We start from the raw sequence: 25,798 nt of genomic DNA, 5'->3' as shown, positions 1-25,798 counted from the left end.
AAGGTCAGGACAGTTGCCCAAAAACATAGCTGTGCAGAGGTTTGGGAGGAGGTAAAAGTGGCAGAGTAATTTGCAGGGATGGTATTTTGTATCATTTCAGCAAAATCTACAAGTCTCTTGCCAGATGGAATTAGAGCTGTAGTACTCATTCAGTGTTAGGTGGTAACTTGTTAGATCTGGATGGAAGATACTCCTTGCTTTGATAATTAAATTGTCTATTTTTTCCATCTCAATTTTCAGTCTTCCTTCTGCTGCCTTTGGTATTACACTTCATGTAAGCTTTTCTTCCATCCTCATTGCTATCACCGAGTTGGAAGCAACTGATTCCTCCAGTTTGTTCAGCCAGCTGTGCTCCTAAAGGACTTTGCTTCTAGCCCAGATGCTGAGGAAGGCAGTTCTGTTCATGGGTCAGCTCCCTCAGCACAGTAATCTGCAGGGGAACTTGTCCTTGGTAACTCCTTTGGTGTCTCATGCTTGAGTTGCCTCATTTTCAGGGGCTTGATTGTACAATGTGTGCAGAGAGAGGGCAGTGACAACTCACACCTGCCCTCTCCTTAGAGCTCCTGCTGCATCTGCATTGAGGTGACACAGTGGGAACTCTAAAATGGGATCTGGATCAGCTGAGGCCAGTCCCTCTGGAAAAAGAAGGATCCTAGGGTGTGTAGAAGTCATGCAGGCACTGATAGCCTGAATAGCGTGTCTTGTTCTTGTTCTGCTCTTTGCTGTATAGTGTGGTGTAGTTCAGTTGCAAGATTAGCTCACCAGCTCTACTAGGAGGTAGAGGAATTTCCCAAGGATAATCTAAAGGATGGGATCTAAAAAATGTCCTGTTTTGAGGCTCAACTTAAGTGCTTGTGGTATTGAAGGCAACAAATGTCCTGCTTTGCAGTAGTGTTCACAAAAAATGCTTTTCTTTCTATTTATCAGGCCTCATGCCTTAGTGTTCTATAAACCACACGTTTACCAAATCCAGTTATTAATGGCATGGTTTTTTCATAGCTTGATAGCTCAATGCAGGGAATGTATGGGATGCCTGGGACAAATGAGGTCCCTTACAGCAGCTGCACGTTGTACTTTCCTGCCCCTTTCCTAGCACCTGCAGCTTTATATTGCTTAGTTTGTGCTTCTTTTGGTGTGAACAGAGGCTCGTATTCAGGAGCTTGCTGTTCAGCATGGCTTTCCAGGAGAAATGTGAACGTGATGAGCATCCCTGACCTTTTTGTCCTTGGCCATAAAAATCTTTCCATTGTATGCAGCTGCATGTACAGCAGGTTGGTGTTTGCCTCCTTGAAGCACGTTAGGGATTAACCTTTTGCAAAAGCCAATTGCAGACAGTGAAACCTGCCCACCAGTGCAGCCTCTCACCTCTCTCCTTCCTGAAGCAGGTGTTTGCCCCTGGCTTGGGGCTCCACTTGTTTTTTGGCAAATAAAAACATTTGTCTTGCCCCAGTGAAAGGAGAACTTTAATGAGGTTCTTGGAGACCTTCTGCACTCTGCCTTGAAATGCAAATTTACTTAGGGATGGAGATTATTTTGGAAGAGTGGGAGTGCGAAAGTGATGCCTTTGTCACAAAGGTGGAGAAAGCAGCCTGGTGGCTATGTTAAAAGCCTGTGCCTTTAATTAATATTGACTGAGTCTGCTCATAAGAGAATGCTTGTATTATGTGCTGTGGCTGAGGGGATGTTGAAATACAGGCAGGAATTATCAGGCAGGTTTCTGTCAGGGCTGTCTTCACTGTTGTGTTTCTCTTTGGCTTTTAAATCCTTTCCCTGTTTGTTAAAAGAGCAATTCACAGAACACCTTTCCTGGTGGAAGTTTATTTTACAGTCTTGGGATCTAGCTTTCCATTCCCATCTGAAGAACTTTGAAAAAATGTAATAGATGGATGGCTGCAAGAATAACAAAGTGTAAATTAGTTGAAAATAAACATTTTGCAATATGTTAAATACTGTCTGTGGGCTAAGACACAGTCTCCCTTTAGTGGAGAGATATGGAAGCATTTCTGAGAAAAGCAGGACTGGGTTCCTATGGTGGAATGAGTGGGAGAGAAGGAGAGGAGAAATGAGACCAGTAGAAGCTATTGACTGCCCAAAAGTGCCTTGAGCAGGCAAGTACAGATAATGGTGCAGAGCAGAGGAAAAGGGGCTGTGCTGCAGATCACCTGCATTAGCTGTGGATCTGAATGCCAGAATTGAAGGCCCAGGTGCTGCAATTTGGGCTCCTGTGGCTGCAGGTGGCCTCCAAAGAAATGCCCCCCAAACGAACAGCATGATAGTGCTGGCCCAGGAGCTCAGCTAGCAAAAGGTATTAGTTTGGGATATTAAACAGTATTTGTAATAGTTTCCACCTCAGTGATTATGGCTTTGTTTTTATCTTGACTATTAAGTATACATTGAGTTCAAAGCTGGGACGGCAGAAATATTTGTTTGCATCATGAACAGAAAGATCATTTGCAAACATGGATTGGATTTGGATCAGCTTTCATGCTGGCAGGTAGTTGCTTGACCCAGGTCAAGAAACTGGGCAGCATTTCATGGGCTGCAGCCCAGACTGGCCCAGCTGGCCCAGGGAGTCAGGTTCCATCTCCTTTCTTGCTGCTGGGATCCTTCTGCTAAACCAGACAACACAAACACATCTGTCTGGTTCTGTACAGCAACAGGCCAGAGAAATTCCTGCTGCTCTTTATGCCTTACTTTAATTCCCCATATAATGTATTTAATTGCCCATCTTAATGGTTTGTTACTAGAATTACAAAATGCCATCTTGCTTATAAAATAAACAAAATGCCACAGTTGGCAGCTGGGTCTCAGGTAATGTGTTGGCATGGTGTCAAAAGGACTTGGTAGCAATCAGTGTGCCCGTGGACAAGGTAGCAGTGTGATAATGAATGTTTAAGTGTTTACACTGGTTTTACTCTGGTCAGTAAAATGGGTGAAGATGGAGGAAAGCAGGGGAAGTGAGGAATGGGACAGGTGGTGGCTGGAGTCAGTGCCTGGGGAGCTGCACTCAGCTCAGTGGGTGCTGTCTGCAGCCACAGGGAGCTTTGGGCATTGCCCAAAGAGCAGATAAAGCATTTTGTGTTACCCAGGGCTTGGGTGCTCTAGAAGAACCGGTCTGGAACACTTGCTTGATACTCTTGGTTACTCAAAGTCGTATATGAAGTGCATTTGATTTTGCCAAAGGGCTCTGGTAAAAAAAAAAGAGTAGATTTAGTATGATATTTTCAACAAATAACAGGTCAGGTGTTTCTCTTTTGAGAGAACCTCATATTGCTTCTGACATAATCAAGATTGCTATTAAAATATGGCATTAAATTAACAAAATTCTTTAAATATTGCATTATGGTGTATTTTTACTGCTCTGAAATCAGCATTTGCAATTTTTGTTTTACCAAGAAAGCCAAAAAGCTTGTCATTTTCAGTCAGTGGAAGGACTGTTTGGCTTTCTTTGGCCAGCATTCCACAAACTCAGTTATTCACATAGCTATAAATACCTTAATATTTTCCTATCTACACATTTTGATTTATAACAGCAGCAGCTAAAGAAAATAACTGCTTTCCCAGTCTAGAGTAAACTGCTGAAAAATACTCTCACGTATGTGCCTTTTCCTTTCTTAACTGAATTATACATGACAGAAAAAACCTGATGATATGAAAATGTGTGTTGTCTTTGGGCTGCAGCCTGTGATGGATATACAAATAAAAATATTTATGTGGGGATCAAAGGTATTTGTTGAGAGAGATATTTGAGAGGTATTTGTTGTTCCATAAACAACAGCAATGAAGGCTGAGGTCCCTGAGTGCCCAGTGACAGAGCAGGCTGAACCCCCTCCCTAGGTGTGGGGTGAGCTAAGGAAATACTGACTCCACATTCTCAACCTCGTCCCCAGTTAAGAACAGGCTCAATTAGAAGCAGATCTGATTTCTGTAGCTGCCTGAACCATGTTTTCCTTCTCCCTTCCTCTCCTTGCCATCCAGTTGTGTGTGTGTGAGGGACACAGAGCCTGAGGACCTCTCCTCAAGTCTCCCCTTTTGTTGCTTTTCTAGGCAGGGTGTTAGAGGAGTCTCAGTGACCGTGCTTGCCCTTCTACCTCACTGCCTCGTTCAGGGAACCTGTTGTGTTTTGTTGGCTGCACTGCCAATGCATTTCAGAAAATAAAAGCATAATTCTCAGGTGCATCACAAGTCACCTCTTCCTGTGGAGGTTAATTCCCAGATCCTGGGGCAGGCTGGAGAGAGGATGAGGGAAAAGCCATGTTTGTGCTGCTAAATGTAATCAACAGAGCAGAGGGCTTTGCTTGGGATGGAGCCATTTGTCTTCTCTTCTTTCGTACTTTTCTTAGGTAAGCAGAGGTTTGTTTCCTGACTCTCCTTCTGAAATAGCCGTCGATAGTTTAATGAAAATGAAGCACCAGTGTTTCAAGGACTACAGAGATCTGATGTGTTCTTTTAATCTTTTCAGCCCCAGAGGGGATGAACAGCTACCTGGGTGGATGTAAAGCTGCCTGGACAGCCTTGCTGCCACACAAAAGCTTCTGTCATTGAGGCAGAGCTGTGGCTGCTGGTTCTTCCCCTCCTGTTGCTCCAAGAGAGCCAGGCCCATGGCATCTGCTGAGGCTATTAGCTGGTTAAGCCCTGGCTCTGATTTCATCTTCGTGGGGACATTAGCAACTTGGCATCTGCTAGCAGCTAGTGTCTTCACCTTCTCATAATGGGCTTTTGTTATCATTCCAGTTACCAGGGCCTCTTGTGAAGGGGAGCTCCCCATGTGCATTACAATAAATAGCTGTGTGCCAGAGCTATTTGGAGGTGGTGGTTGTCACCCTGAGAGCCGGAAGTTGAGTCTTGTCTTCTCTTCCCTGTGTGATCACAACACTTGGCTTACAAGTTAATGTTACGTGAGAAGTAGCATGGACTCAAGGCACAAAGTCCTGATTCACACTCAGCTCCAACTAAGTATTTCTAGGGGAAGGAGCTCAGGTGCTGCTTTCTGGTGCAGGGCAGTCACTAATGAAAATGCTTCACTCGGGTGGTTTCTGCATTTTTGTCTCTGTGATTTCATCTGCCTTGATGCTCTGTTGTTGTCTGGGTTGCTATGGCTGTGCCAGCATGAGGCTGGCTCCCCTGCAAGGAATCATGAAAAGAAGTGGCTGCCTTTCTGCTCTCTTATCAAAATATGCCAGGGGTGCTCAGCAACCTTGGAAAGCCTGTGTTTGTTAATAATCCATGTCTGCAGCAGCCAGTTGTTCTGCACCTCTCCGTGCCTGTTCGCTGTGCTAGTTGTGATGCCTGCTAATGCCTTTTGCAGGTGCTGAGAACAGAGCAGAGCTGCTGTTGTTCAGCAACTCTTTAGAGGTAATCCCTGTGTGAGGCAGCCTTGGCTATTTAGCTTGCTTTTGGGGTCTCTATTTAGGAATGATGTCTCCAGTGAAACAGCAGTGCTGATGGCAGGCAGCAGGCTGCCTGGTTCACTTGTTGTGGCTGCAGTAGTTCCTTGGGATATCACCAACAACACAAGGTGCTATTAAAGCTGCTGGGTTTATGGAGAGAGTGGAACATCTGCTTCCCACAAAAGCTGTTGCCATAGCAGCTGTGTGCCTTAAGAATGGCTTCCTAATAGAGTCACGGTATTTATTGTGTACTGTAAGGGTTAAATGAAGTACAAAACAATCAGTTCAAGAGCCAGCATAGTTGGGCCTTGGCGCTAAACTGTGAGCGTAACTGGAATCAAGCCTTTAGGGCCAGCAGTCCTCAGCCAAGCATCTCCACACCCATCACATCAGCAGTACGTAGGCATGTCACGTTCTGAACTGCCTTCTGTAAGCTGAACTTAGATGGAAGCAGAAATGGGGATGAGGAAGCCAAGACAGAGACTGTTTTGCACATTTGTCTGCTGCATGTATAGAAGAAGATGTACTCAAAGAAATGAGGCTGGAGCTGCAAATGCAAGCCACGGCATGGTTAAATTCCTGAACTGACTTTTTTTGGTTTTTAACTCTATGTCATGTATGATTGATCTCTAATTTCTGCTTACTGGGAGAAGGAATTTCAGTGTCTACTGTGTTTTCATTCTCCTCATGCCACTTTAGCGTGGAAAATGGTAAAATGTCATTTGTTTGTATAAATATTTTACATTCTCATTTTTCATTCGTGTTGTCTTAAACAAATCAAAATTGCTTGGGACTGTAATAGCCTCATTTTACTGAGGCACTTTTATGAATCTGTAATGAGAGGCTAAATGAACAGAGAAGAGGGGAAATAAGAGTTTTGTCTGATTCTTGCACATAATAAAAGTTCAGGACCATAAATCCCAGTGGTGCTTCATTGCATTTGGAGACCGAGGGCTGGATGTAGTGCAGGGTTTCATTCTGACTAAAATCCTCATCAAGTTAGAAACAACATCTGTAGCTGACTAATGGGATGGAGTGCTCCTTCCTTTGTGTGTCAGCTTTGGGCTGAGCACCGTGAGCACTGTCTCCTGTTAGCCCTTGTTGAATTGAGCAAGACCAAACCATGCACATGCACGTATTTCTAGGCCAGTTGCTTTCTTCCCCTGGTTTCTCTGCTAATAGTAGTAGGGAGGTAGTAGTAGGCTACCTCCTGTAGTCAGTAGGTTTTGGAGACCCATCTGCAATCTTTATGGCTGCACATATTTATCCAAATGCTTTAAAGCACATGTAGAAATTGTAGCTGCCAGTTAATGTTTGTCTTCAGTGTCTTGAACATAGACTCTTCTCCTTCCTTCCTCTACCATTAATTTTAGCTGTGCAGGTAAAATGTGTGGTATACAGCCCCTGTGAATAGTGCCAAAGAAGAGTTGGTGCACATGGCCTGTGCACTGCCTGGTGCTGGTCTACAGCAGATAAACTGCTTTGCCCCCGTGGCCACTGAGTGCCCTGGAACCTGTGCCTCTGCAGCCTGTCCACTGCAGCTTAGTTTGCACAGACCTCTTGCAAGTTTGGGCTGGGAGCTGTGAGATGAGGTACATTATTACATTTCCAGCCCCAGGCACTCAGTCTTCACTCTCTTGATCTCACAATTTACCAACTGTGTGTTTTTCTCAAATATGTCAGAGTAAAGTAAATTTGTAATTCCATCTCATTTTTCTTTAGCAATTATACTGCTCAAGGTTATGTGTTACCAAGTTGAATTACAGACACAGAGTGTTGAGTTGGAAGTATCACTGTCAATAGATAGTGCAGTTACTATGCAGTAATAACATACCTGTCACATCAAGAGGTAGGGAACCATAACAGCATGGTTTAAAGCCTTTTTTGTTGTGCTCCTTCTGCCACAACTTAGTGTGACAATTACATGATCAAAACTGAAGCAAAGTGTCTAAGGATGTAAAACCTGGCAGACAATTTTACTCCAGCTTGAAATGCCATCTTGGTGTGTATTAACATGTTCTTTACATGAACTGAAGGACTGCAAAGGTATCTGAAAGAATGAGTTCTGAATGAGCAGAAGAGGGAAGCTCCTTTTTAATAAATCATAGCCAAAAAATCTGCTTTCTTCCCTTCAGAGGTTTGGATGTTAGTCCTGTCTTTATAGCTGGATCCCTGCTGCCCTCTAGGAATTTTTAATGAAATATTGTCAGCAGTACCACCATACCTGTATTGCAAGCTAGGGATTCCTTTATTACTGTTCAATAATAATGTTACTGAAAATACTTCAGATTCCTACAGGGATTGCTGAATTATCATATCTTATTTTTGTAAGACCTTCAGGAGTTCTGCAGAGCCTCTTCATTACTGCAGCGTTCCTAAAGGCACTGGCAAAGTAAGCAGAAAGTGACTTTAAATAAATTAATAGATAAATCAAATTTTTCATGCATTGAGCAACACTCAGTGTCAGATTTCCAGTAGAGAGATGGAGTGCAGCAAATATAATAGAAATGTAATGTCCATCATTAGAAAGGTGTTCTGCCCATAGCAGGATATTTAGCATGGCATAGCATTGGACATAATGGCTCTGTGTGTTATAATGAGATCTGGAGTCAAAGCAAAACCCAAACTGGGAAGGAAGTTTAATTGCAAACTGGCATTTTGTAGCTCTGACAATTAGGGTCAGTATTGATGCCTCATCATCCTTCTTCCTCTCATAGGAGAGAATAAGTGATATGACAACATTGTGTGGGATCCGGCCCCTGTTATGAAAATAGTGGATTAAGTAATTGTCTGTGCTTAATGAATGCAGCTTGTTTAGCTGGGATTAGTCCAGAGAGAAGTGCAATGAAAATGCCCTACCCTGGGCAACTGAGTATCCTGGAAGGTCCTTTCTAAGGGATTACAAATTTCAGTCTAAATTAAGAAATACATTGAAATTCATTTCAGGGATAGATACTCAACAAGTTATTTAAGAAAAAAATATTGTAATTAATACTTAAGAAGTGGAAGAAACTCCACCATGGCTGATGTGAGCCTTAGAGGCACAGAGCATCTATAAGACTTGAGTATCCTGAATTCCCTGCGCAGAAACGGCACATGGACAGCAGAGCACAGCCTGGCTGTTGGCAGGGCCCATTCACCCCTTACATCCCAGCTTCTCAGGGCAGCAGGAGACGGTGGGGGGATCACAAGGTAGAGTTTGTGTGCTGCAAAGATGAGGGATGGATCAGTTTCCTGGTTTCCCAGGATTCACTGAAATAAGCTCAGTGGTACACAGGTGCTTCCCAGCAGCAGGAGGGTTTTCTGGAGCAGGTCCTGACAGAGTGTGTATGTTGAATGGAACTGCAAGAGCTGCCTGCAGTCTTGCCTCTGACTGCTGGATTCATTCTCATAGTTAAATTAATTTTTACAGGTGACTGAAAACAAAAAATCTGTTCATCTTTTATGAAGAGCAGATGGGAAGGACTGCAGTGTCTTCCATAAAATTGAAATGAATGATTTTTTGAGTAATGTGTTTTGTTCTAATTTATTTAGCTGTGCATTCTTTCATTGCATGATTACCATTGATATCAGTAGCTGTTTGAGAAATAAACAAGAGTGAGATTTACATTTTTATAATAAGTTAAAAATCAGCATGCAAAAGCATACCATGAATATGTTTGGGCAAGTTTAACCCTGCTGTTCTCAGTGGAAATATTCCAAACTTGCACTTCATATTGGGGTTAGAATTGGCTCGTTACTTCTTGTGTATTCCCATAATACATCTGTCACCCTATGCAATCCAGAAAAAGTCTTGATGCAGAAACACGTTTCTATTTATACATGCTAATCAATGAAACAGTGATGTCTGAGGTGAAATAAGCAGCTTAAAGTCAGGGCTGGTGGAAGCTAATACAAATCCCTGTAGTGAAATTAGGGATTTAATTTGCTATGGACTGATTTACAGGAGGGAAAATACTATCACCTACACAGAGTTGGTAAGACACATAATGAATTTATGCTTATTGCTGTTAATGGATGTCCTGAAAACTGTGTGTCTTGCATTTGGCTCCTGCAGTCTAGCACATGATGTTGTTAGAGAGGGAATTTATTTGTTCAGGAGCAGATTAATCCCCTGCACCTCTTTGAGCAGCTGGGACAAATTTTTGGCGAGTCTCAGGTAGAAGAGGAGCACCGTGGGCAGCAGGCTCTGTGAGCAGAGCATGGCGTGGGTACTGGGTCACAGGGTCACTGCAGCCACTGACCCTGTGGCTGAGGTCTGTGCCCCACTGGTTATCACCCTTGTTTCACTGAAATACTTTGGGATTTCTGTCCCCAATTCCCCACGTTGCAGTGTAACATCGCTGCAGTCTCTGGTTCCTAGGGGTGTAGGCTTTGTTTTTTTTAAACTTGAAATATCCCCATGTTATTTCTCAAAGCGCAGTGGTTGTCAGCCCAGACAGGTTCTCTGTGCCCAGTTTTCTGCAAAAAAACCTTATAAGCATCACTTGGGACATGCCCTTCCTCTGCCTTTGAGGCTGTGGATGCTGCTACCAGGTCTCACACGCCTGCTTGGTGATTTTGGAAATCTCAGGTGCTTCCTGTGCCCTCCCACTGCTGTGTTTCAGTCCTGGCTGTGTTTTCAAGGGGAGTGGTTAAGGGCACAGAAACAAGTCTCAGTCCACTGCTGCTGGGCAGGTACAGCCTGCTGGAGTCCTTAAGTCTGTCCTTCAGGAAGCACTGGGGTCTAAATGCCATTTATTCCCGGTGCATAAGGAGCCAGATGCTTATCTTCCTGTGGCACATACCTGAGCCTTTTGTTCTCACCAAATAAATTAATGCTGCTCCTGATAAGTGTGGCTCCCTCCTGTTGTGTGGCCAGAGCACCCCGTCAGCCAGGGGGGAGTCAGGAGTTGCGTTGATTCCCTGCCTCAGCTTTCCTGTTGAAACTGGATCCTGAAGCTAGGAATGGAACGGAGGTTCCCACTAAGCAACTGAGCTTGAAATGCCTCCACTGCTACTCACCCAGGGAGACACAGAGAACTGCTGAGTCAGTTCTTTGCACATTTACTATTATTTTTAGGAGTCTATAATTTCATTAATTTATCTGATAGACAAGTTACATTTTGGATTTATTTGGAATTTCTGTTGTTGTTGGAGACATTTTGTTTCTATTTTGTGAATCAGATAATTGGTCACTTTGAATTTCAAGCACAGACTGTTTGTGTATGGTGTGTTTACAGTATTTTCAGCAGAGGATTGAGGCTGAAACAGCTTCATGACCACATGCAATGTGCAGTTCTTTCAGAAGGCAGTGTTTTTATATCAATAACCATCACATGTGCCTTGAAAACTGGTGTGTCAGTAAATATCTGTTCTTGTGGTAGGCCAGTGAAAAATCTGTGCTCACTTGTCTTGCTCTCTGTCACCTCACAGACCACTCACGGAGCTTATTTTGATCAGCAGTTGAAATAGCTCCTTCTTTTCGAAGTCGTCACAAACAATGAAATATTTGTTAAATATCTCTGATTATCTTGGATCATTTGCAGATCACATGATAGAAAAAGTATTGAAATTGTGTAGAGTAAAGGCTGTATTGCACATCAGTATAGAAGCCTTTTTTTTACCGTGCACTGAGCTTCTGGTAGTGCCATGGGGAAAACTCTAGTGTCTACAGCAGTGTTCACATGCAGGGTATGGAAAGGACAATGTGTGTCTTGGGTAAATGTACCCAAGTGTCATCACCAGGTGGACAGGATGCCAATATACTTATTCATCACACTGTCATCTGAAATTTTATGTAGCTAATTTTCTGTGTTTTGATGAGTCTTTTGTAATGCAATGAAGCTTCTGGGTCCTGGCATCCACAAATGACCAAGTAAATTACTGGTTCCCAAAACCTGGCTGTGACACTTGTCTATTTCTCCAGTATCTCTTCCAAAAACAACTCTGTGAACATTTTTTTGCTTTTTGGAGTCTGTGGTCAGGATCAGGAACTTCTCTATGTTTAAATTAACATTTCAAGGACTAAAGACAGAGGAGGTAGGTTTGGGTATAGAAAATATGTTTGCTTGTTCTTTAAATAAAGTGTCTCTACACTTGTGCAGGTGTGAAAATGCAAGGTTTTCTTTTAGAACTTGAGTATTCTTCCTCCCTTCCCTGAATGCAGCCTGGGAACAATTTCAGTGTGGTTTGTCCTCAGAGAGGATTTACTTTTTCAAGTGGTTGGCTTCTGCAAATCCCACAGTCTCCCTCAACCTGCTCCTTTCTGCACTAAGGGTTTTGGCTTACACCAGGCACTGTATGCACTGGGATAACTTCTTTGGATAGCATTTAATTCCTTTAAAAAAAACCCAAATGCATGCACACCAACAAAATACCCAGCAGAGATGTCCTTAGATGACAGCTACATTTCAGTTCCTAGATGTACACCATAAATCCAGAATGAAGTTCCTGATTTCACTCAGCTGAAGTGCTTCACCTCACCCTCTTAGTGCAGAGAATATTCAACCACTATAGTTTGTGATGCAAGTGACACCAACCTGCAGTTTCTTTCTAGCCCTGTATATCTGGGTGGGATTAGCAGTTTATCCCAAGTGTAGTCTGGAAACATGACTCTTCTCTAACAGAATTGCATATTGGTAGCCCAGCACTGGAATCAGACACTGAATTCCAGGGCAGGAAAGGCAAGTGACCCTAGTGATAGGATGGCATGCAAGCAGCTGATTTGAGGATGCAGCCACTACCTTTCATGAATTGACTCTTGCAAATTTACCCTTGTGAATTTACTGACAGATTGTTTTTCTGTGTGCAGGCAAGATTTCCCTGTGTGCAGTGAAGGTACTTCTGTCTCGCCATGTTAAGTGTCCTTCCAACTAATCAGATACCCATGCTGGGAATGAGATAAGATGTGATTTTGTTTTGGCTGCCTCCAAGGTCAGAGCTGTTGTTTGCCTGGCTTCAAGCAGATTTGGTAGGGTGCTGATATCCGTGTCTGTCTTCTTTTGATGATAAGCCTCCTTTGTCTCTTGGAGGGAGGGGAGAAATGGAGAGGCCAACTGCAAAGAAGCATGTGTGTTTTGCAAGGCACTACAGGTGAATTCTATGAATATCAGAGCAAAAAGCTGTGGAGCTGCCTTGGAAGGTTGCTTGTGACCGAAGCTCAGGCAGCACACAGTAGTTGTGCATTTTGAGCAGTGTTTCCCTGTTCCCACCTGTTGAACAGCCAGGGTCTCTGTGAGAACTGCACATCCATACTGGACGCGAGCAAGGGCCAAGGTGAGCTGTTGGCAAGGTATGCAGAGCTTCCTGTGGTGTTCTGGAGTTGTGGTAAGCCATGCTGTGATGGTGAAGGGAAGTGGTGGGAGCGGCCCTTCTGCTGGACAGAGCCAAATTCAGCTGGGGACCCTGGTAAGTGACAGCAGGCAGTCTGTTCCGTGGCTGAGCTAGCACAGGTGACACGTGTCTGTGTCCTCTGCAGTGGTGTGGGTAGCAGTAAAAGGGCTCTCTTGTGCACACCTTAATTGAGCTGTGTGAGCCTAGCCTGCTGTGACTTTCAGTGCCTTTAGAGAGAGGCCACATGTCTGAAAGCTAGCTGAGAATTGCCATCTCCTGAAGGTGTGGGGCTGGCTCTTCCTGCAGCAGTCTCTGAGGGAAACCCAACAGCCTCTGACACAGCAGGTTTGGTGCCCAGCTCTGCCTGGGCTTTCCCCACTTGTATGCTTAAACACTAATGGGAACTCAAGTGGTTCTGTTGCCATCTCTGAGAGTAGACATGCTGTCTGGGAGGTTCAGTTTTGTTTGGTAGTGTCCCAGAGAAATTCAGTTTGCTTTGTAAACAAACCCTTGTTCAGAGCTTTTACTGAGGCAGCGTGCAGCTGCTTCCACAGACTTGATGCCTTATTTTAAAGCTTAGTAAAAGCAAATAAGTGGATGTGTTGGTAAGACATGCCTGTGTTGCAGCTGCCCCACACCAGCAGGGTGGAATATTTCATGCAGGCTTTTATGTATACTGAATTTGCTGAGTAAGTGGAGCTTCATGAGGCTAATGTGACCATAGCACATTGCAATGTGCAGTAGCAGTGTGCTGGTGTGTAGGTGATAGCATTGTACCTTTTACCGTGAGTGGCACATAATTTTTATATAAATTTTATATGTATTTTTATAATTTTAAATGGCCCTGATGAGTAGATCTCTTCCTGAGCTGGTGTGTTTTATGGAGCTGTAAGGGAAGTTTCTGTGCTGCTGTTGGGAGGGGATTGCTGGAAGGAGATACTCCTCTCCAGTTTTGTTCCTCTCTCTCCTGATGCAGTATGAATGGGCTGTGTGCGTCTCTTGGTCCTTCTGTGAGACGTGGGGTTTTCTCAGGTCATGGGAGGGTGAATGAAGCTGTTTCACAGGTGCTGCAGTTGGTTGTTAGATTTCAATATGCTTTCAGCCTGGGAAAAGTAATACACTAGCAAAGTTAAAGGAAGGGAATATTGCAAATGGTTGGGTTTATAGGATACCTGAGGTAAATGGAGCAAAGCCAATTTATTGTTGGCTGGCTGTTCACATATATATATCTGGAGAGTTGATTCAGAGTCGTTCTGGAGTGGTTGGAGAATCCCAGGTGCTTTAGATGTCTGGAGCCTAAACAAAGTGTCTAAGTCCTGCTGTCACCAACCCCTCAGCATTTCCAGATATGTGTCCTTGTCCACTAAAGCCTTCTTGGAGCTGAAACTTGAATCCCCATTATCCCATTCCCAGAGGTCACTCCTAAGATCCTATCTTAGCACAAACACAGTCTTTTGTGGCCTCTCTCCACAGGTAATAATAACCTTGCATTTTATGAGTTACTTCTTCAGATCTGCGAGGTCAGGAGAATTAATCACATTAAAAAAAAAAAAAAAGAAAGGCAAAAAAAAGGTGACTTGTATGAAGAGGTATTACCTATATATGTAAGAAGACCTCTCTTCTAATCATGGAAACATCATTCCCCATTTTACCTAAGAGTTTAATTTTTTCATGAGGACTTAGGCTTCAGGAGCATAATTTGGTAGGAGACTTTTCCTTATTTATGGCAATCTTTGCTTTGGGAGCCTCCAGTTTCCATGTCTGGATGGATGTGTCGGGGTTTCCCCCCACAAACAGGGATCCATTCCTACCCACCCATTCTTGTGCAGATAAACACCTTCATTTCATCACTGCATACTGGAGCAGAGCTGTTGGACGTGATACCAGAGTCCTGCTGAGAAGCAGTTACTGAAAGAATTAACCTTCCAGTGACCCAGCCTCTGTGGCAACAAATCTGTCTCCCAGACCTAGCAGTGTGGTGTATATTTTAGTGCAGTCATGGAAGTTGCCCTAGAAGGTCAAGAGCAGAGATCTGTGAGCTTAGTTACATGGCTAAGCAAAATCTATTTTAGGGAGAAAAGCTATTAAACTGCAGAAATCTTATTAGCAGTCCTAAATGGTAGACTTTGCTATTCGTTTTTTGAATTGCAATCTTGGTATGTTTGAGTTCTTCAGATTTATTTGAGGCATTCTTCTGAGAATTGTGCCTACATGGTAGGAATACATAGTGACATTTAGTTTAATAAATTGATTCATTACCTCTAGATTTGTTTACCACTTTAATTGTATCATTATATTTCCACTATCGTTTTGAATTAACTTACACTGTCCCCTCAGATCGTGCTGCCACTTTCATTTTCTCTTCCATGGGATGTTGTCTCCTTTATAATTATTTTATCAGCATTAAAATAGTGGTTTATGCCAGAATAATAAGCAGAGTAAGGCAGAAGCATTTGTCCCCATTTAGAGTATCTGAAGGTCAAGAAAATGATACAACTTCCCCAGTATTCCTGAGTAAGTAGCGAAGAGCTCCGTGACTGTGGAAAACAGGTTTTGCTCTTCTATCCTGTGCCTGATTATTGGAATATTCACGTGGCAATTCAGGCCTACACAGCATAACTACTACAGCAGCTGAGTGCTGGGGAAAAGGACAACCTGGTCACTGGGGCACAGGACTCAATCTGTGAGCCTTTGGGACTGTGTTAATCCATTTGTTGATCTGTCAGTGTCCTCCCAGCTGGAACAGAAGTTATTTCTGTAAGTAGTCCAGGCCCCTAAGAAGGAAGGCTCATGGATTACTGCTGCCAGATGCCTTTCATGGCATTGATAGTTAATCCTTCATTAGAGGAGAAATCATCATGTTCTTTTATGCAAATGAAGTTTATTTACTCTGTGCATATCAGTTAGAGAACAGATGAATCTGAATGTCGAAAGGGCCATTTCCCCACTCAGTCTCTATCCAAGGGCTAAAACCTAATTCACTGGGAGTGGTTCTGCATGAGAAGTGAGTCTAGCCAGAGGCTGTAAAGAGAGAAATCACAGCAGAGAGTGCACTCCCCTGCCACAGCAGGCTCAGGCAAGAGCTCCATCCTACAACAGGCGAGTGCAGCATCTCAGAGCCTGAGTAGCCCGAGTGCAGGAATGACTTTTCCTGAAGTGTTGTCCCTGAAGTGCCACGTGGGTGTACCCAGGTGAGGCTTTGCTTGGCTCACTCAGTGTGGCTTAGCAGCCTGGCCACAGCCAGCACAACTCTCATTATGGCCTGGTTCTCTTATTATGGACCCTGCTTCCCAGGTGGGGGTTTTTAACCTGATTTGAGTTACTTCTTCCCTTAGTCATGTCACTTGCTCCATGTGTGAGTACTGTAGCAGCTCCAGGTGGAGAGATGTGGCTTTTTTTGTTTTTTTGCAGGGTGTTCTTTGGTCATTCAGCTCAGTTTTCATGCCATTCATTTCAAACAACTCTTTGCTGCTCAAAAAAATCCCCTACTACTGGGCTGCCAAGCATAGGTTTCTCCCTTTCAGTGCTGTGTAGTCACAGAATAATTTACAATGCTGGGCACTGGCCGATGTATTTAATATGTAAGGAATATGATGAAATTAACTAGATGTGACCATCTGTCAGTCTGCAGAAATTAAGTTGTGGTAAGTTTTAGTCTCTTTCCCTGTTTAACTAGTCATAATCAACTTGAGTTTTTCTTTTTGTAAGATTTTATTATGGAATAAAGGTTCTCCTGTGAATTTTGTGCTTTCAACTTCAAAATATAGTATGTGTGATGGAAAGTGTATTCCTGTTCAGTTTGTGATCAATAAGTGTTTTTACAGTAGAATAATCACAGGAGGCAACACAGAGAACAGAGTTCCAGGGAATTTGCTTAAATCCTTGAACATTCAAAGTGACTTTGTATCCAATTTACTTTCTTGACAGTTTGGAAAGTGACAGGGGGAAGTATGTTTGCAAAGGATCACAGAGATGTTTTGAAGAGGAATTATTTGAAAGGAAGTGAAATTTGCAGTCCAGGCACCAGCACATGGTTGGGTCTCATCTACACATCCTCTTTCAAGTCTTTGCTCTCCTTCATTTTTCATTTTGAAAACCTAAGCAGATGCTGGTACCTAGGAAAGCACTTTTGTATCCCCCAGCACTGGCTGAGCAGCCCTTCAGAGGAGGATTTGATGAGACTGGTTGCACTCCATGTCTGTGTAGAAACAAGGAGACTCCCAATCCACAGCTCTTCCTATAGACTGTTCTGAGTCTGCTCTATGCCTGTTGTTGCCTTTGGGCAAGGTAGAGTTACAACTGGAATTCAGCTCTGGGTGATTGCATAAAACAGCAGCAAACCAAATGTCTCATTTTTGGAGAGGAAACTGCAAGGGAAAAGTGGTTTTGAACTGGGGGCTAATTGCCTTGTGTCTGATAGATTGACCTCAAAATTTGAGGAGATTCTGTGGTACGTGGGAGAAGCGACTCCACTTGCAGAGTGATGGGGAACTTCTTTGCCAGCTGCTGGCTGTACCATAAAATACTTGAAGAAATAAAGTGCTGTGTCAGGCTTACCTGGGATTTCAGCTCGGCTCTTGGGAGTGCAGCTGTGCCTCTGGTGGGGCTGTGTCACCTAAAAACATCTGGTTTTAGGGCAGCCTCCTTCTCTGTCCATGCTGAGTGCCTGAGTACACTCCAGAGGGACTCAGCAGTTCAGCGGGGGTAACCATCAGAGTCTGTGTCCCTGTAAGAGGTCTTAATGTGGGAAACCTTACAAGAGCTGGCTCTCATCCAGACTTTGTGATAATCCCAGTTCTAGCTGTGCCATTGATACTGAGAGTCTTTCTAAGATACCAGAGTCGCCTTTCCAAAAAATCACTCAGGATTTGGCAACTTTCATGTACAACGTGATATGAGAGCCTACAGTTCTCTCTATATTTTGAATAGGTGATGAATCTTTGTGATGCATTTGGTAATCTCACTGGCAAATATTTCTCTCTTATTGACTTATATTTTAACATACTTTATTTTTTCTTCCTATTCTTTTTAAAACGGTTTAGGGACAGTTGCTTCCGATGTCAGTGCTCAGCACGCTTAACAAAAAAACATTGCATGTCCTATATATGGAAGTAACATCCTCAGTGAGTGGTAACCTGTCAGTGAATCAATTACCTTTCTTTTGAATGTTTAAACTTAGTCTAAGCATAAGGCAGAATTTAAAAGAATCTGCCATAACTTGGCATTCTACAGTTTTGTAGATTCTAATGTAGCTAGAGAATCTTGTTACATCTCAGTGAAATCTCTTTGTCTAACTCCTAGCTAATATTAGCATACTCTTCTGTTGTTCTGTGAGGAACCAGAAAGTTGTAGCAACTACTGTAGAGTGGCCTCAGTTTACAGTGCACATGGTGGTTATGAACAATAAACTTCTCAGAGCAGAGCTGATGATAGTTAAATTCCTGTCTTTTGTTTGTCAGTAGTAGGTATTTGTATGTCATCGTTAGGTCCTTATCCTAAACTTATAACTTCCTCGGGGTTAAGGCTCTGTGTTTCATGAGAGGGCAGTGATTACCTGGAAGATAGATGCTGCCTCCTCGGTGTTAGCTAATGTCTGCTGAGTCTGTGGCTTTATTGGTTAATGCATTGTTTTTGTCCAGATTGTCAGTGATGGTTTTTTTGTTGCCTTTCCCATTATCAGGCTTGGAATCCCTTCACTAATGCAGAGAAATTTGCCAATAATTGTATACCAAAATCAGAAATGCCTGCTGATAACCTCTCAGGTTTGTCATGCAGTCATGACTTTACTATAAGAAGTCCTTGTTTTTTTCCTGCCAGAAAAATCAAGCATCTTGAATAACTTTTTCTGCTTAATTGCAGATTACTTCATAGATTTACTGATATTTCTTAACAAGTAAATGGTTTGTAGGTACTCACTGTATAATGTCCTTTAAAAAAGAATACTTTGAAATACACTGGGTTTCTCTTTTTATAAGCACTTTTTGTTAGTGCACTGTGCCAGAAATGAGACCCAAGTGATTTTTGTGTGAAAAAAACATTCCGTGGTATATGGACTCCAGGTGTCAAGGCAAAGGTATAGACCTACCCAGATGAGTAGTAAATTCACTCTGGGGTCATTCTGTCCTCATTAATGAGAGGGGAAATGCAGACCATGATATGGACATGTCTGTGTCATAAATATAGCAGAACAAGGCTGAAATGAGGTTTCTGTTCATCCTGCTCTATTGCAAGGTATGGAGATGTACAGAATACTAAGCTCTGTTTGTGCTTTGCAGATAACTGGTGTTTGGTGGCTCTTTCCACATGAAAGCTGTGCTTGAATCTGACATTTCAGAGACTGAAATGTCTAAAGGACTGGAGAGCTGAGCTGATAATTCATTAAGCAGCACACTTTTGTTTGAGTCAATATTGAATTGATGTCCCAAAATAGTGCTAAGAGGTACAGTATTTCTGGAGGTGGCTGATTTAGAGGAGCTGTGGAACAAATGTCCTGAACTGATGACTAGAATCTCTTGCTACTTTAGATAAGCAAGGTTGTCTTATGCTGAGACCTAACACTCCATTAGGTAATTGTTTTTAGCATGTGTCAATTAGCCCACATGCTTTATTGAATAACTTATTATTGATTTATTTACTAAACTGCTAAAATATGAATTTGCGTTATTAAATAAGTGATGCTTCAATTAAATTACATGTATGCATAATATATACCTGCTCATTTAGGATATTTGCATCCTTTTGCTTTTGTATCTGTGCCACAGAGAGCTGTTATTTTTATCTGTGATCAAATTTGAATGAGCTAAAAGGACTGGCTGCTCTCTGGGGAAATGAAGTGTTTCCGTGTTTGGGTCTAACTCACTGCAGACTGGAAAGCACCATGTCCAGAAGCAGGGAGGAGTATGGTCAGTTCCTGATGGAAAAAGGAAACTGTTTTTCTTGGAAGCTTCTGGAAAGACATTATCTTTTCTGTCTGTTTGCAAAATAATTGTCTGTAAAATTAGAAGGCTTGCAGTGTTTTCTGTGTTTGGGGCAGATCACTGTACTTGTGATTAGGCCCCGGTATGAAACGTAATTTTAAAGAGTGTCTCAAGTCATGGCTTAGCCCCAATTCACTGTCCTGGGATACTGGATGGCTATCGTCTGATGGAAGTTCTTTTGGCTGAGTTCTCTGAAGAAATACCACATTAATTTAGCTGTTTTGTACTGAGTTAATTCCCCACCTTGTGTTGTGCACACAAGAGCATGTTTAGACTGATAAAAAAGCATCTCGATTTTTACCTGCTGAAGGCTCAGAACATTCCATATTCATGAGGAACAGAGAGCTTAATGAATGGATGCTGAGAGCTGGAGAGCTTAATGAGTAAATGCTGAGAGCTGAAGTGAGCATGTGCTTTGAATGTTGTTCTTGTTAGTCTCTGAGGACAACCTTGCTCTAACACCCTGATGTGCTGGCTTTGCAGCCTGAAGTTCACATGCCATTGTGTATATAGGTAGATCCTGCCAGTCCCTGGGTGAATTTACACTCGAGGACTTCCATTCAGGTATTGATCCCTCCTTTCTTAAAATCATCAGAAGTTTTAATTTCCTGCTAGATCAAATGCCATACAAATATGTGCTGTGGACCTGACCTTTCAGAAAAATCCATTTCAGGTTGAGTGTTTGCACTTCAGTGCAATTCATGATGAGAGGCTGAAGAGCAAAGAAAGAATTTGGTGGTGCAGGGCAGTCATTTCCCCAGCAGCAAAAGCTCCTTGTTTTTGCAAAAACAGAGTCTTAACAGTCAAATTCTTTTAAAGCATTTTTTACATGTTTGACTATGACTACCAGCAAATGTATGGGGCTTTCCCCCTCTTTCCTTAGAAGCATAGATATGTTTGCAGAGAATTCCCCTAAAATCAGCTTGGAGATCAGCCAGATTTCAAATAACATAATGGTCATTTTGGTGTCCAACTTGAGATACTTCAAAGAAGGTTCTTACTCTCAAATGACAGTAATTTATCTTCAAGATGAGTCATGTAGGGCAGAGAAAATAAGTTGCTATAGTAATTTGAATTTATGCTTTTCTCTTGGAATAAATTAGTTACAACAGGTAGCAGTGAAGTCATCCACAAGTTCTTGGCACTACCAGTGATGTTTGACATTATGTGACCCTCAAACTCCTCCCTTCACAGGTCACTCGAAAACTCATGTTCTTCTTTCTGTGCTGTTTATTCTAGGAGGTCCCAAACAAGTTCTGCTGTCTGATAGGAACAAAGCTATTGTTCAGAAAGCAAATCTCTCTTGTCTCTCCCCAGGAAACAAGCCCTGACAATTTGATATCTTTTGTGTGTACAAATTTTAACTAGAAAAGCCACAGTAGGTTTTTAATAGTTCATGGCATTAGGCAAAACTCTGCTTCATTTTTACTTTCTTTAACTCAAAATTTCAGAGGAAAGCTCTCCCTGGTTGAAGTTTTGGAAATAGGGCACTGTAACAGCATTGTACATTTATATAGACAAATGTGGCATGCAATGTTTTTTTTTTTTTTTTCTCTAACTGAATCAATATTTTATATGTCTCAAGTCCTAGTAGTAATGAAGGATATAGAGGAGTGGATTTCTTATGATCAGTTTCTTGGCTTTTGTTTATTTATGCTTTTCCCATCTTTCTATCCAAAAAAAAAAGCCCGCATGAAATTCCATTGCAAGAGGCAATGTGTGCTCAGGGGCTGGTAAAGTGCACAGCTGTGATGGGGTCCACATAGATTGATGGACTTCTATTAAAACCTGTAAACAAACTGTTCTGTGTGGTGCGCCTTGAGCAAGAAGAGAGGTGAGATTTTTTTCAAGTGACAATGGCACTGGGAAAGGGCAAGATACAGAAGTGAACTGTGTTGGCACCAGCATCTTAGAGACAGGGAAGGGTGAACAGACTCTATAAAATAAAATAGGTACCACTTGGGATCTGTGGCTGAGGATGAGGTGGAGGATTGTGAAATCTGTTTGAAGCATAGCAGAAGTTCAAATTAGGAATAAAGGAAGGGCAGGAAAAATGGGGGAAGGATGAGACGTGCCTGAAAAGATCAAAGCACTCTGAAAAAATTGGAGCTCTTACATTGTGAGGGATGATATGAATTCACGTCTCTTTTCCTCATTAATGATCTCTTTCTCACACAGTTACAACTGCTGATGAGCAAGCATCACTGTTCTTTGCTCAGGTATTTAAGCAATAATTACAGCTATGCAAACACCAAATGCTTAAATATGGCACTGCTTTTATGCTTTTATTGTGCAAAACACTGAATTTACTCTTACAGACTGATGGTGCTGCCCTTGTAGCCCTGCAGCACAAGGGAGACCTACCTGTACAGAGTGTGCATTGTGTTACACACGAGGAATTCATTTCCTGAGCCTGATTTCAGATATCTGACAGCAGCTGGTTCAGTGCTTCATGAAAACAGCTCATTCTGTTGAAAAAGCCCTGCTGTCTTCCAGGCATTCTGCAAGTGGGAGAATTGTGCTAGAGCACAATGCCCACCAGGGAATGTACTTGTGTTAGCAATCTTTTGCCACTTAGCACTTAAATTAGGCTTCAGCTTTTATGTTGAAAAGCTAATATGCCCCCTTCAAAAAAATACACCCATACTTTAGAACACTGCTGTTGCAAATTATTAATGCAAAAGATTGGCTGGATACGAGCAAGAGAAAATTATATTTGTACTGAAGTATTTAAAAAGCAGTATCCTCATTACTGACTTGTTCACAGTTACTTGATTCCCTTTCTAGGAAAATGTGTTAATTCTTTGTGAAGAGAGAAATTTAATAGGGCACCTGATGTGGTTTGCTAGTAAAAAATGGTGATTTTGATAGCTCTGTATTTCAAAGCTGAGATTTCTCAGTGGTGGTGGTATCAGTCAGTTACAGCACAAGTGTTTCTCCGGCCACATCTTTGTCCTTTACATGACTAAGCAACCTTGAGCCAAACAATTACAGCAGATAGAACAGGGCAGTCCTGGGAAATTGCAATTGGGATTGCATTTTGTAGATCTCCCTCAACCCAGTCTATTACGTGTCATCAAGGCTTTAGAGGTAATGCAACTGTATAGTATTCTTCTGATGACATCAGTTTTCGCATGATTGTTAAGAACTTGGTTGTCCAGCCTTTCTTTTTTGTAGTAAAAATAAGAGGGCAGTGACTTGAACTTAGGCTATGTACTTCTTTCTTCATTCCTCAGATGAACTAAGAGGGAAGGCTGTAAATTCTTGGTCAAGTTTTACACAGTCTGGAAGAACAAGACCAGACATATGCAGAATAAAGAAGCTTTTTAGAATTCTAAATAAGCAAATGGAAAAACTCCCAAACACAGAGAGAGCAAGTTTCAAGTAGCTTTGTCTGTTTTGGTTTTTTAATTGGTCTTCTGAGATGCAGCAGTTGCTCAGTGTTCAACACAGATTGTCATTTGCTATGAAGAAAAGTTCTCAATGAATCCTGGATCCAAGAAAACATTGAAATCTCATTAAAATACAGTTGCATTCTGCAGCTCCTTCTTTTGTTTTTGCTCAGGCTATGCTTCAACCAAGCTTTTTGCAGTTAGGTTTTTCCACTGTCCCAGCTGGGATGAACATAAAACATTTTAGTGTTTAAACTCATCTACCAGTTTGATAGCAGTTTGAAGGATAAATTGTCAGCTCAATGCAGGAACCCAAATCATCCTTGAAAGAAGCCATGTGTGATTTTCATCACACTCAAGGTACACAGGGTTCATGAACAGCAGGAGTGGCCAGCAGAATAGTTCTTACATTTCATTAAAGTTTAACAGCTATGATGGAGAGTTCCTTGTCTCACCTGAGGATTGATGGATCCCATAGTTTCCAGCTTTGGTACATGGAAGACAAATGTGTGGATTTGAACTGTAGCACATCAGTGTGTCAGGTCAGACCTGTGCTTAAAGAAGCAGTGCTTTTTCTATCAAGGTTGGGTAACCAAAAATTTCTGGTTTTTTTCCTTGAATAAGGAGTTTCATTAGGAAAAAAGGAGAATAAGGTTGTTCATCTTCTTCTCTGATATTCTGCCTCAACAATTTGCTGAGATGAGTTCTGCTTCAGATAAAAATGTCTGAATACAAATGCCTTAAAATGGAAGTTAATGAAGTAAATCCAGGTGGATTTTTCTAGAGATGTAGATTTAGTATGTCAGTTAGTGTACAGTTCATTTGCAGCAAATGGGAAAATTTAGGACACGAAGTGTAGTGGAAGAGCTGTGAATTTTATCATGATTACTGGTGTTTTGGTTGTGAAGAAATGCTAACTGGAGTCCTGATCAGGAATGATAAGTCACACAGTCTTTCCATCCACCTGAACAGAGAAGAGCATGCGGGGAGGTGGTGAGTAGCCAGGAGTTTCTGTTTGAATACCATATGGAGATGCATTTAGTGTAGTCATCTGAAACATCAGAAGGCTAAAATTTTACTATTTAGCATTTTCCTGAGGAGCCAAATATAAAGCATCCAAGCAGGAGCATGTTTCTAGAGAAAACCCAGTGAGTTCTCTTCTAGGGCTGGTCTGCCTTTCATATTCATTCAGTTCCCAAGCTGAGACAGTAGGGGTTTCAGAAACTGTGGCTAAGAGAAATGCACGAGGGAGAAGGAAACTGTTTCACTTTGAAATTGGTCCCCAATTTTATTTTACTTTTTTGTTTAGAATGTGAATGTTCTTGTGCGGTTGGCCATGACATTCTCGGCTCAGAAAAAAAAATCGGATTAATCCTAGTTTTTTGATGTTCCTCCTGGGAGAAAATTCTCTCTTAAACAGTTGGTATGAATTTAATCCTTTTGCATTCCATTCTCAAGAAATGCTGGAACCACTGTTCACAGGAAATCCAAGATCCTTTTAAAAGGACAAAGGCAGTACCTCGTGCAGAGTTCAGCCTGGGTACATCCAGGTAAAGGAAAGGTGTTTGCTTAGACAGGAAGAGTCTACAAAGTCGTAAAAACACCTTTCAGGACTGGATGCCAGAATGTCTGTGCCTTCTCCTTTCATGGATGGGCTGTAAGGAGCTGCAGAGCTGTTGAGCCTTCAGGAAACTCTCCCCTGAAATGCAGTCCCTGCTCCCAGTGCCTCTCCAAGTGGGAGCTGTGGTGCTGCATCGCCAGCACAGCCTGGTCCCTCTCTTTTCCCCTGCAGAGTGGATCCCCTGCAGGAACAGGCCTATTTGCATTTTAATTGTAGGTTTTTTTGTTTTGTTTTTGATGTTTTGTTTTGGTTTTTTTCTGAATGCTGGCAAGAGTTCTTAAAAATCTCTTGCAGGTACTGGAGGTACCAGCAGCATCAGTCTGTGGGTCAGTGAGTCCCTGAGCTGCAGGACAGAGCGCTGGGCACCTGTATGGGTTTTATGGATAGATCCCTTTAATGAATAAGAGTTCATTCCTGCTGCTGCCAAGGAAATAAAGAGGATTAGGGTCTGGTTAGGGCCACAGGAGTAACATTATGTGATGGTACATTGTCATTCTGAGACTCCAAACAGTGTAGATCCAATTACTTTTGGCTGTTTCCAGAGGCTGGAATGTACGGGGTATACACATCAGTGTTGCAAACAGCAGCTTTTCATCTCAAACATGCCAGAGTCAGCTTCTTTGGTCAGGGTTCTGCTCCTTCCAGCTCCTGTGGCACTTGCAAAGTAACAAAGGGAAAAAGATGGGGAAAAAGTAGAGTTCAGATTCCAGCCCCTTGAGGTGGCTGTTCACATCCAGGCCACATCACACAGGCTCAGGCATTTCTTGGACTGCAAATCTGAAGCTAGAAAACAATATAAGTAAAATAGGGTGTGGTTTGCACGTGGAAAAGATTATGGATTCACATCTGCAATGTGACTTCATGCTGAGCACCATTTTCAAGTTGATGTTCTTAATGCTGGTATCTGTGGTATGAATAGATGTCTGGTTTTTGGAGTTTGTGATCTCCTCATGCTTCATTGTAATCATAACAAAAGTATTAAAAGGAAGAAAAGAGTGGAAGTGGATATTCCAAACAATGCCTTTCACATTGTGTCCTGCAGACCTATTGAAGATTCAGAAAGGTCCTAATTCTGTTTTTGTTTTTCTGATATTTCTTACCTGA

The 25,798-nt window shown here is 42.3% G+C and overlaps 1 protein-coding gene and 1 long non-coding RNA gene across 10 annotated transcripts in view; one reads left to right on the top strand and one right to left on the bottom strand.

Annotated features, from left to right (window-relative positions):
• Positions 1-25,798, top strand: part of ARHGAP24 (Rho GTPase activating protein 24) — a 242,869-nt gene that overhangs the window by 184,110 nt on the left and 32,961 nt on the right. Inside the window, exon 1 of one of the 9 annotated variants that reach the window (XM_064416803.1) lies at positions 12,407-12,647. The exons of 7 other annotated variants lie outside the window; for them this stretch is intronic. The gene's annotated coding sequence lies outside the window, so the exon portion shown is untranslated. Of the gene's footprint in view, positions 1-12,406; positions 12,664-25,798 lie in introns of those variants that run through there. One more of the 9 variants, XM_064416804.1, reaches the window with a different exon arrangement.
• Positions 1,622-5,529, bottom strand: LOC135298808 (uncharacterized). Its single transcript, XR_010360831.1, has 3 exons — positions 4,486-5,529; positions 3,086-3,187; positions 1,622-1,890 (listed from the first exon to the last, which is right to left on the bottom strand). It is a non-coding gene; the product is annotated as an uncharacterized LOC135298808 (long non-coding RNA).

This window comes from Passer domesticus, chromosome 4 (genome assembly GCF_036417665.1).
Source record: "Passer domesticus isolate bPasDom1 chromosome 4, bPasDom1.hap1, whole genome shotgun sequence".
Lineage (NCBI taxonomy): Eukaryota > Metazoa > Chordata > Aves > Passeriformes > Passeridae > Passer > Passer domesticus.
The sequence above is the reverse complement of the archived record's forward strand: the minus strand, read 5'-3'. Positions and strand labels throughout refer to the sequence as shown.